Below are 12,025 nucleotides of genomic sequence, written 5' to 3'. Positions count from 1 at the left end.
AAATGGCAACCCACTCCAGTGTTTTTGCCTGGAGAATCCCAGGGTCAGGGGAGCCTGGTGGGCTGCCATCTATGGGGTCCCACAGAGTCAAACACGACTGAAGTGACTTAGCAGCAGCAGCAACAAAGTAATAATGTCTCTGCTTTTTAATATGTGGTCTAAGTTTGTCATAGATCTTCTTCCAAGGAGTAAACATCTTTTAATTTCATGGCTGCAGTCACCATCTGCAGTGATTTTGGAGCCCCTCAAAATAAAAGTCTGTCACTGTTTCCACTTTTCCCCCATCTATTTGCCATGAAGTGATTGAACTGGATGCCATGATCTTAGTTTTCTGAAGGTTGAGTTGCTTTTTTTCTTTTTTTTCTCATTAAACTGTTTTTAATGGGTCTCAAATTCTGTGACAGATTTTTGGTCAAGTTGTTTTCATTAAAAAATACTGATTTTAAAAACTAATAACTTAAACTGCCACACACAAAACATATGGTCCACAAAAATATTCTCCTTTCCTTCTGAAGGTTTTACAATGCATTGTTATTAACCAGTCTTTGGCTATTAAACTTAAATGGCCCATTGAGACAAACAGTTCTGAGACCATACTTCCACCACTGATTAAGACTTGGGGTGGCAGGTATTGGGGATAATATTCATTCAACCTTCCTTCTGAGCTTTCTGGGCAGACTTGGTGACCTCGCCAGCTCCAGCTGCCTTCTTGCTCACTGCTTTGATGATACCCACAGCGACCGTCTGTCTCATGTCATGCACAGCAAAACGGCCCAGGGGAGGAGAGTCAGAGAAGCTCTCGACACACATGGGCTTGCTGGGAACCATATCAACGACGGCAGCATCGCCGGATTTCAAGGATTTAGGGCCATCTTCCAGCTTTTTCCAGAACATCAATCTTCCCCTTCAGCTCAGCAAACTTGCAAGCAATGTGAGCTCTGTGACAGTCCAGCACAGGTGCATATCCTGCACTGATCTGGCCTGCATGGTTCAAAATAATCAGCTGGGCTGTGAAGCCAGAGGCTTCCATTGGTGGGTCATTTTTGCTGTCACCAGCCATGTTGCCATGACGAACATCTTTGACAGACACGTTCTTGGCATGGAAGCCCACATTGTCCCCAGGAATGGCTTCACTCAGTGCTTCATGGTGCATTTCTGCAGACTTCACTTCAGTCATTACACTGACTGGAGCAAAGGTGACCCCCATGCCAGGTTTGAGAACATCAGTCTCCACACAACCCACAGGGACAGTACAAATACCACCAATTTCATAGACATCTTGGAGGGGCAAACGCAAGTGTCTGTCTGTTGGGTGAGTTGGTGGCAGGATGCACTCCAGAGCTTCAAGCAGGGTGGTTCCATGGGCATTGCCATCCTTACGGGTGACTTTCATCCCTTGAACCATGATTGCTGTTAGCACTTGGCTCTGGCATGTTGTCACCATTCCAGCCAGGAACTGGCACAAAAGCTACGGTGTCAGGACTATAGACAATTTTCTTAATGTAGGCGCAGACTTCCTTAACAATTTCCTCGTATCTCTTCTGGCTGTAGGGTGGCTCCGTGGAACCCATTTTAACTCCAAAAATTAGTTGTTTCACACCCAGAGTGCAGGTCAGAAGGGCATGCTCATGCCCGCTCTTGGAGATGCCAGCCTCAAATTCACCAGCACCAGCAGCAACAGTCAGGACAGCACAGTCAGCCTGGGAGGTGCCTGTAATCACGTTTTTGATGAAGTCTCTGTGTCCGGGGGCATCAATGATGGTAACACAGAACTTGCTGGGTCCCAGATTTCCACAGGGAGATAGCAATGGTGATACCATGCACGTTCAGCTTTCAGTTTGTCCAAGACCTAGGCGTACTTGAAGGAGCCCTCCCGCCTCAGCAGCCTCCTTCTTGAACTTTTCCACTGTTCTCTTGTCAATCCCGCCACATTTGTAGACTGGATGGCCAGTCGTGGTAGACCTCCCTGAAGCTACGTGCCCAATGTGGGTATGTGGGTTTTTTCCTTTCCCGATTTTGCTTAGGTTTAAGGGTGGTTTTTACAACACCTGTGTCCTGGCAGCAAACCCATTGTGATAAAGCAAAGATTGAGTTTTAAGTCAGCTTTTTCACTCTCCTCTTTCACCTTTATCAAGAAGCTCTTTAGTTCCTCTACACTTTCTGCCCTAAGGGTGATGTCATCTGCATATATCTGAGTAATTTACAATTAATTAGAAGCCAAAGGCTGGGATTATGAGTACTAAAATTTAAAAAAGTGATGAGAAACTAAAAAGATTCTTGATGAAAGTGAAAGTGGAGAGTGAAAAAGTTGGCTTAAAGCTCAACATTCAGAAAACGAAGATCATGGCATCAGGTCCCATCACTTCATGGGAAATAGATGGGCAAACAGTGGAATTAGTGTCAGACTTTATTTTTGCAGGGCTCCAAAGTCACTGCAGATGGTGATTGCAGCCATGAAATGAAAAGACGCTTACTCCTTGGAAGGAAGGTTATGACCAACCTAGGTAGCATATTCAAAAGCAGAGGCATTACTTTGCCAACAAAGGTCCGTCTAGTCAAGGCTATGGTTTTTCCAGTGGTCATGTATGGATGTGAGAGTTGGCCTGTGAAGAAAGCTGAGCACTGAAGAACTGATGCTTTTGAACTGTGATGTTGGAGAAGACTCTTGAGAGTCCCTTGGGCTGCAAGGAGATCCAACCAGTCCATTCTAAAGGAGATCAGTCCTTCTTTGGAAGGAATGATGCTAAAGCTGAAACTCCAGAGAGTTGGGCTGTGAAGAAAGCTGAGCACTGAAGAACTGATGCTTTTGAACTGTGATGTTGGAGAAGACTCTTGAGAGTCCCTTGGGCTGCAAGGAGATCCAACCAGTCCATTCTAAAGGAGATCAGTCCTTCTTTGGAAGGAATGATGCTAAAGCTGAAACTCCAGTACTTTGGCCACCTCATGCGAAGTGTTGACTCGTTGGAAAAGACTCTGATGCTGGGAGGCATTGGGGGCAGGAGGAGAAGGGGACGACAGAGGATGAGATGGCTGGACAGCTTCACTGACTCGATCGACGTGAGTTTGAGTGAACTCCAGGAGTTGGTGATGGGCAGGGAGGCCTGGCGTGCTGCAGTTCATGGGGTTGCAAAGAGTCGGACACGACCGAGCGACTGAACTGAACTGAACTGACTGAAAATTTAAAAAGTTAGTGTCACTTCTGGTCCTATCTACAAAAATCTAGAGGAACTTTATCAAAATATTTTATAATAGTTCTGAAAAATAACCAAAAAAAGCTTACATTTACTGGGTACTTTTTTGCCAGCACTATTTTAAATCTCACTGGAAAATTTAGTAGGTACCTGTATTGCTTTCATATCATAGATGATACTGAGGGACCAGTAGATTTATTGTTTACTAGAGGTAATGCTTTTTGATATCAGTGGAGCTAGGGGTTGAATTTGCATAGTCTGACTTCAGAGGCATCATTTGGACCACTACCCTATACTCAAAATGACAAGTGTGTCATGCCTTTTATAGGCTAATTAAAACCTAAAGATGTCCAAATTTGCAGTTATATAACTTTTATCGTATAGATTACATTCTATAAACATATCCATTTTTTTGGTGAATATCAGCCTCAGATTAATTAGTGTATATTTAATAAATTTATCTTCTTCTGTGAAAAATTGTCATGTTAGATGATACAGAGGCCCTGTTCGAGCTTCCAGAGCCATACAGCAAATGGATGAATGGATAAAGGAGCAGTGGTACATATACACAATGGAATATTACTCATCCATAAAAAAGAGCAAGTCTAAAGAGGTGGACAAACCTAGAACCTGTTATACAGGATAAAGTAAGTCAGAAATAGAGAAATATTGTATGCTAATGTATATATATGGAATCTAGAAAGATGGTATTGATGAATTTATTTGCAAAGCAGCAATAGAGAAACAGAGATAGAGACCAGACTTATGCACATGGGAGAGAGGGGAGAAGAGGGTGAGATGTATGGAGAGAGTAACATGGAAACTTACCTTACCGCATGTAAAATAGATAGCCAACGGGAATTTGCTGTATGACTCAGAGGACTCAAACAGGGGCTCTGTATCAACCTAGAGGGGTGGGATGGGGAGGAGATGGGAGGGAGGTTCAAGAGGGAGGGGATATATGTATCCTTATGGCTGGTTCATGTTGAGGTTTGACAGAAAACAACAAAATTCTGTAAAGCAATCATCATTCAGTAAAAAAAAAAAAAAATTAAAAAAATTGTCATGTTAACTCACATTCTGACATGAAATACCTCATCTATTCTTCATTACGTCTCAGAAATTATAGATAAGGATTTATAAGTCATATCAAACATATCAGTAAACAACACCAAGTAAGTTCTTACCATGTCAGTGCTATCGCCAATACTTGACATGTATTATATCATTCATTGTCACCAGAATCTCATGAAGTAGATACTATATTTATCTTAGTATTTGGAGATAAATCACTTGTGGTTTCTGGGATTCTTGGAAACTTTAGAGTCTCTTTTATTTTGTTACTGACATGACTATAAGAACCTTATCCCATTTAAACTGCAAAAGAAACCCATGATTTAAATAGTTTTATTATGATGTTTTACACAGTATATATAAAACATGGACACATGGAGAAGTGCAGTATCCTCTTTTAAAATTTCAACTACCTTGAATATCAATCTTCTCTTTCTAATATAATTACATAAATTAAAATATAACATAACCATTCTTATAAATAACTAGCACAATGTGAATTGAACTGCATTATTCCAATTCATATCATTTAATAGCATTATAACATACTTAAGCAACAGCCATTTCTTTCCTGTTATCCTCTTACTTTTAATATAAATTTAAAAGTTAATTTTCTTTCAACTTTTATTTTATCACACAGAAATCATCATATTCTAGGTTTTATTTTTCTCTTCAGTCTTAATAGTTGACATCACTCCAATATTTCTATTATTAAATATATTAATATTAGTAAGAGAAATGTCTTCTTTAATACTCACTCTAAGTCTGATGCTTTCAAGAGATGAGGTGGGATAACCAAGTTATCCTGAGGCTGACAGGATGAAAATGGTCAACGTTCCTTGTTTCAGTCATTCAATTGTATATGTCGCTTACAGGAACCAGACATGCTTTCTTCAACCTAGTTACGTTGCTGCACATTTAATCTTTACAGCAATCTTGTATACTAAGGATTAGCCTCTCAACAGATTGAATGAGAAAACAGATGTCTTGAAAATTAACTAGCTTGCATAAACCGATGTAAATCTGTGTATAGAAATCTGGGATTCAAACCCACCTTTGCTGATTCTAGAACCTGTATTTTACTGATATCTGTGTTCTGCTCATCCCTGCCCTGCTGATCTGCTGTTTGTTGCCGACTTCTGCCTTTCTCTCTTAAGACCTCCCTTTGTCTCTCTCTCTCTCTCTCTCTAGAGTGAAAGGACTAAATTCAGTTGACAGTAACCTAGTGTAAGTCTTCAGATCCCATGAGCATTTTTCACTGGCATCATGACGGTTGTGTTGAAATAGTTCATCTCTGGTTATTCCTGCTGATGTTAAGGCTGTGTTTCCCCTCCTCTCCCTGGCATTCTATATTACTTTGTTGGGCCATCACAGAAAGGACAGGAAGGTGGTTTGGAAGTGATTTACATATCCCACTAACTTCTTCACATTAAATTATTTCCAATCAGGAGGATCCCCTCTGACCTTTATGAACATTCTTTTTATAAGCATGTAAAACATTGATCACAATTCAAAATTCAGCAGGAGTCACAATAGTGCATGACTCTTTCTAAAGGTCCCCACATATGACTTCCCTGGTGGCTCAGATGGTAAAATGTCTGTCTACAATGCTGGAGACCCAGGTTCGATCCCTGGGTCAGGAAGATCCCCTGGAGAAGGAAATGGCAACCCACTCCAGTACTCTTGCCTGGAAAATCCCATGGACGGAGGAGAGAGGTGGGCTACAGTCCATGGGGTCACAGAGAGTCAGACAGGACTGAGCAACTTCACTTTACGCACAAGATGGGCTTCCTGGATAGCTCAGTTGGTAAAGAATCTGCCTGCAATGGGGAGACCTTGGTTCAATTCCTGGGTTGGGAAGACCCTCTGGAGAAGGGATAGGCTACTCACTCCAGTGTTCTTGGGCTTCCCTTGTGGATCAGCTGGTAAAGAATCCACCAGCAATGTGGGAGACCTGGGTTCAATCTCTGGATTGGGAAGATCCCCTGAAGAAGGGAAAGGCTACCCACTCCAGTATTCTGGCCTGTAGAATTACATGGACTATACAGTCCATGGGATCACAAAGACTTGAACACAACTGAGCAACTTTCACTTTCATGCACAGATGGCTTCAGTTTCTCTTCCCTGCTGTGACTCTTATTTCAAATTCACCAGTTAAATTTTAGTTCCCCCAACCAGGTGGCTCAGTGATAAAGAACCTTCCTGCCAATGCAGGAGATGCAGAAGGCACTGGTTTGATCCCTGTGTCAGGAAGATCCCCTGGAGGAGGAAATGGAAACCCACCCCAGTATTCTTACCTGGGAAATCCCATGGACAAAGGGGCCGATGGGCTAGAGTCCTGGGGATCGCAAAGAGTCAGACACAACAAGAGCAGGCTCAGTGGTGACTCAGTGTCTGTAATGAATAGAACCACACAATTTGAGTCCCTCCCTTTCCCAGAATTCCTCACTGTACTCAGAATAAGGTGATTAAGGCCTATGAATCCCCCTGAGAGACAAGGAGCTCTAGCTTCATCACTGATCCTTACTCTTTGTAGACTATCTGAGGCCAAGGTGGACTGGAAGCAGGAGTCAAGGGCTTTGAAAGGAGGGAGTGTCTCAGCACCAGTAGGTTTGGTTTCCCATTTCCTTTTGATCTGGGCCAACATGGCAGTGTCTTCTGGCTCAATCAGGAGTATCTCTGATGCTTTGAGTATACTCTATGCTGTACTGAGTGGTGAGATCCTAGTGGCTTATACTATCTATTCCAGACATAAAGACTACTCGATTTACCCATATTATCTTTTCTGAATGGAGCCATGGGGTTTTGCTCCTCTTGACTGACTTTGGTTCGTCTAGTGCATTCAGGCTTAAAACAATGTCCATATTCTTTCAGATCAGTTTTTATTTCATTGACACAAATAACGCTTCTTAAGTTTTCACCTATCTTTGCTGTAGGACTGTGAGAATTTTCAAGATTGATGGTGATGACTGAAGAATTTGGGGGACAGTTTCTATATGTCTTTGGGACAGTTTCTCATTCTCCAGTTAATTACATTAATCAGTATTATAAACACAATCTGCTTTGAAGACTATATCAGTTTAATGTATAATATTTATATACAAAACTTTAACATTTCCACCTGGAAGTCAGGAAAGACTAGAAAATCACACAATAAAATGCATTTTCCTTTGGCTTTTAAGAATCTTAGAGCCATATTTTGAGTTTATGAATAGGGACTCTGAAGTATTTACCATCTATGTACCTATGTGTTGACATGTCAGTCTTATAAGTATGTCCTATATTTGCCCTGTCCTTGATTTTAATGTTCTAATTCAAAAATTACAATTCTAAGAATAACTCTTGTTAAGCATCAAATTCTTTAATCAGTTGTACTTTATGAGTAATACACAGAGAAATAGACAGTTCCTCACTGATTCTCAAATACATTTTAGAATTTTTCTACCCTACTGAAACATGATTGCATGGCATCACCAACTGGATGGACATGAATTTGAACAAGCTCTGGGAGCTGGTGATAGACAGGGAAGCCTGGTGTGCTGCAGGCCATGGGGTCGAAAAGAGTCAGACATGACTGAATCCCTCAACTGAACTGGCTGAAACTCCAGCAATGCTAGACCCTGGTTCTTTCCTTTGTTCACAGACATCTGTGCATGTGGGACCACACACATTCACACTAAAGCTTCAAGCTTCACATTCAGGCAGGAATATTTTCGAGCTCAGTTAAACCCTCTTGCCACTTCTGGACAGATAATATTTTCCTCTGCAAGTGGATGAATTGAGTTGTTTTGCTCTTGTGAACAGCAACATACTGTTACAAAGTTTTCCCAATCCAATTGCACCAAAAATAATGCAGATTTATTTCCATAATGAGGTTCATTTTGCCTCCAATTACCAGATGAACTTGTTTATTATAGACATCATCACAGTTAATTTGTTGAAAAACTATCAGCATCAGAATCTTTCCTAAGTATCTTTGGATGGGTGTAGATAGCCTTAGAATGAGGTTCCTTTCCACTTGTCCATTCCAAAGTTATCTCAGGACTTGATCACTATTCCTGTGGATTTTCAAACAGATTTTCTGGTCTTCCTATTTCCAAGTGAAAATGTTAAGATTTTCAATACAAATATTATACTTTAAACTGATATAGTCTTCAAAGCAGTATCTGGTAAACAGTTTAATTAGTAAGACCCTGAAAAGCAATGAACACAAACCTCCCTCAAAATTGCATTACAAATTGGTTGGGGAGCTGACTGTAAAAGTTAGAACTTTATTTTTTCTCACATTTGATAGATTCATGAAAGAAAATTGCTGTGCCAAGACGAAAAGAGATAAATTCTGTATGTCCTCCAAAGTCCTGTTCTCTAAAACTTTTGGAACTCATACGGCTTATCTAAACCTTTCTCTTTATGTCAGTGTGTGTGATTATGTGCTTATTAACTTTATCTCATACTCTCAAAGAAAAATAAAGAAAAATAAATAAGGTTTAATGTCTATTTGATGTTTTTATTGGTTTATAGTTGACTGCAATGTTGTGCTTCAGGTATAGAGCAAAGTGATTCATTTATCTAAATATATGTTCAGTCACTATGGAAAACAGTATGGAGGTCCCTTAAAAATCTAAAAATACAGTTACCATACAATCCAGCATTCACTCCTGGTTATCCATCTGGAAAAACAAAGACCCTAATTCTAAAAGATACATGCACCCCAGCATTCATAGCAGTACTATTTACAATAGTCAAGACATGGGAAAAACTCAAATGCCCATTAGCAGATGATGTATGTCACATTTTATTAAGCCAATCATTGGCTAATGGACATTTGAGTTGTTTTCACGTTTGGCTATTGTAAACAGTGTTTCTGTGAATGTTGGGGGTGCAGGTATATTATCAAATTAGTGTCTTCATTTTTCCAGATAAATAACGAGGCATGGGAATGATGTCGAATCATACGGTAACTCTATTTTTAGATATTTAAAGACCTCCATACTATTTCCCAAAGTGGCCGCAGCAATTTCCATTTCCACTAACAGTGTAGGAGAGTCCTCTTTACTACACATGCTCTGAGCATTTATTATTTGTAAACTTTCCATTATAGCCATTCTGACCTATGGTTTTTCCAGTAGTCATTATGCATGTGAGAGTTGGACAATAAAGAAAGCTAAATGCTTGAAGAATTGATGCGCTTGAACTGTGGTGCTGGAGAAGACTCTTGAGAGTTCCTTGAACAGCAAGGAGATTCAACCAGTCCATCCTGAAGGAAATCAGTCCGGAATATTCATTGGAAGGACTGATGCTAAAGCTGAAATTCCAATACTGTGGCCACCTGATGTGAAGAGCTGACTCATTTGAAAAGATCCTGATGCTGGGAAAGATTGAAGGTGGGAGGAGAAGGGGACGACAGAGGATGAGATGGCTGGATGGCATCACCGACTCAATGGACATGAGTTTGAGTAAACTCCCGGAGTTGGTGATGGACAGGGAGGCTTGGTGTGCTTCAGTCCATGGGGTCGCAAAGAGTTGGACGCGATTGACTGACTGACTGAACTGAACAGGACTGACCCATGTGAAGTGGTTTTGATTTGCATTTCTCTATTAAGTAGTGACATTAAGCATTTTTTCATGTGTCTGTTGACCATCTATGGCTCCTTTGGAAAAATATCTGTTTAGGTCTTCTGCCCATTTTTGACTGGATTGTTTATTTTATATCGAGTTGTATGAGCTGTTTATATATATAAGGTATTAACTCCTGTTGGTCACATCATTTGCAAATACTTTCTCCCATTCCATCGGTGTCTTTCTGTTTGGTTAATGGTTTCCTTTGCTGTGTGAAAACTTATAAATTTGATTAGGTGCCATTTACTTCTTTTTGCTTTTATTTCTTTTGCCTGGGGAGACTAATCTAAGAAAATATTGCCATGATTTATGTCCAACATTTTTTGCCTGTGTATTCTGCTAGGATTTTCATTGTGTCATGTCTTAAGTTTGGCCTTTAAACCATTTTGAGTTTACTTTTGTTTCTGGAAGTACAAATGAAGTTAGGAAGTGTTCTAACTGCTTTGATTTACATGCAGCTGTCCAGCTTTCCCAACATCACTTATTGAAAAGACTGTCTTTTCTCCATTGCATAATCTTGCTAGGTAGAGTATCCTAGGTTGCAGATTTTCCCCTTTCAAGACTTGAATATATCACGATACTCCCTTCTGGCCTGCAGTTTCTGTCATCAGCTGATAGCTTTACTGGGGTTCCCCTACAATTGATTTTGTTTTTCTCTTACTGTCTTTAGAATCTTCTCTTTAACTTTTGCGATTTTATATGATTTGTCTTGGTATGAGTCTGTTTGGATTCAACTTGTTTGGGATCCTCTGTGCTTCTGGTACTTGGATATCTGTTTTCTTATTTAGGTTTGGGAAGTTTTCAGCCGTGATTTCTTCAAATACATTTTTGAACACTTTTTTTTCCCTCTCTTTACCTTATCATGTGTAGTTTTCAGATTTTATTTTATCTCTTAGATCCCCAAATTGCTATTTTTTTTAATTGTCTCTCTGCCTGCTTTCTTGATTCAGTGATTTCCATTATTCTATCTTCCAGATCACCTGTTCATTCTTCTCTGTCATTTGGCCCTCTAGTAATTGCTTCTAGGTTTGTTTTTATCATGGCAATTGAACTAATTTTGATTGGTACATCTTTATTGTTTCTTGTTCCTTATTACAGTGTTCTGCAATTCTCTTGATAATCTTTCTTAACTGAGATACCATTTTTACCACCTGCTTTTGAACTCAGGGTCTAGTAAACTAGTGAGCTCTTTTTCATGATTTGCTCTTTCAGGGGATTTCTCTGGTTCTTTGAATTGGGCATACTTCTCTGCTTTGTCATTTTCTTAACTTTCTATGTTGCTATAAATTTAGGAGAAAGAGTTACCAACTTTGGTCTGGACGGGATGTTGTTTTGAGGGAATATCTCTGTGTAGACCATGTTTGTACAATGTTTTTGGTGCAAGGGCTGGTTTTGGACCCCAGCCATGTGCTTCCTCAAGGTGAGCTGGCCCTTTTCCCCTTGGAAGCAAATGTGGTTGGTATTGCAGTATCCATAGCTTCTGCTGATGTGGGGTGGGGTTTCCACTCCACACCGTGGCTATTGCCACCCCGTCAGGCGTGGGGTCTGCTCCCCTACAAGGGTCAGGTTTGATCATGGTCCAAGCCTTCGAGTGTGTATCCTGCTGCACACAGGCAGTCGCTAAAGCAAGTGAGGTCCCTGTGGTCACAGAGGACCTAGGTCCCATCAGTGTGCAGACCATGGTTCTGCTCGGAGGCCGTCCAAGGTTATGCCGTCCTCTCTGCTGTGTTCATCCATGGAATAGGTGAGGGCTGGGGGAAGGGGTGTTGTGGCTTCAGGATTGAGGTTGCCAGGCTGCCACTAGAGATTGGGGCCACCCTTGTGGCAGACTTTTCTCAGGACCCTTCTGCCCCCAGTCTAGCACCACACTGCCGTCTGGGGAGGGCGGGCTCTTCTGCTGGGAGAGGAGCCACCGTGCATTCCCGAGAACCCTGACCATGGTCCTTGTGGCCCACCCCAGCTGCGCCCCAGGCCCTCAGGGCTGTCTCTTCCTGTCTACGTGAGTCCTCCCCCAGGGCCTGGCTGCCTGAGATTCAGTACCTCCTTGCTGCATCCTTTTGGGGTGCCACCTGGTACTTAGGCTGACAATGTCCTCCGTGTCTACACTCTCCACGTGGTATGTGATCTAGCAGTGGCCACCA

At 41.2% G+C, this 12,025-nt stretch overlaps 1 pseudogene; it reads right to left on the bottom strand.

The window, feature by feature from the left end:
- Positions 1-648: 648 nt before the first annotated feature.
- LOC109561145 (elongation factor 1-alpha 1 pseudogene) lies at positions 649-11,460 on the bottom strand (annotated as a pseudogene).
- Positions 11,461-12,025: the final 565 nt, after the last annotated feature.

The sequence above is a fragment of the Bos indicus genome, chromosome 7 (assembly GCF_029378745.1).
Source record: "Bos indicus isolate NIAB-ARS_2022 breed Sahiwal x Tharparkar chromosome 7, NIAB-ARS_B.indTharparkar_mat_pri_1.0, whole genome shotgun sequence".
NCBI lineage: Eukaryota > Metazoa > Chordata > Mammalia > Artiodactyla > Bovidae > Bos > Bos indicus.
Note: the sequence above shows the minus strand (reverse complement) of the source record. Positions and strands in the feature narration are given on the sequence as shown.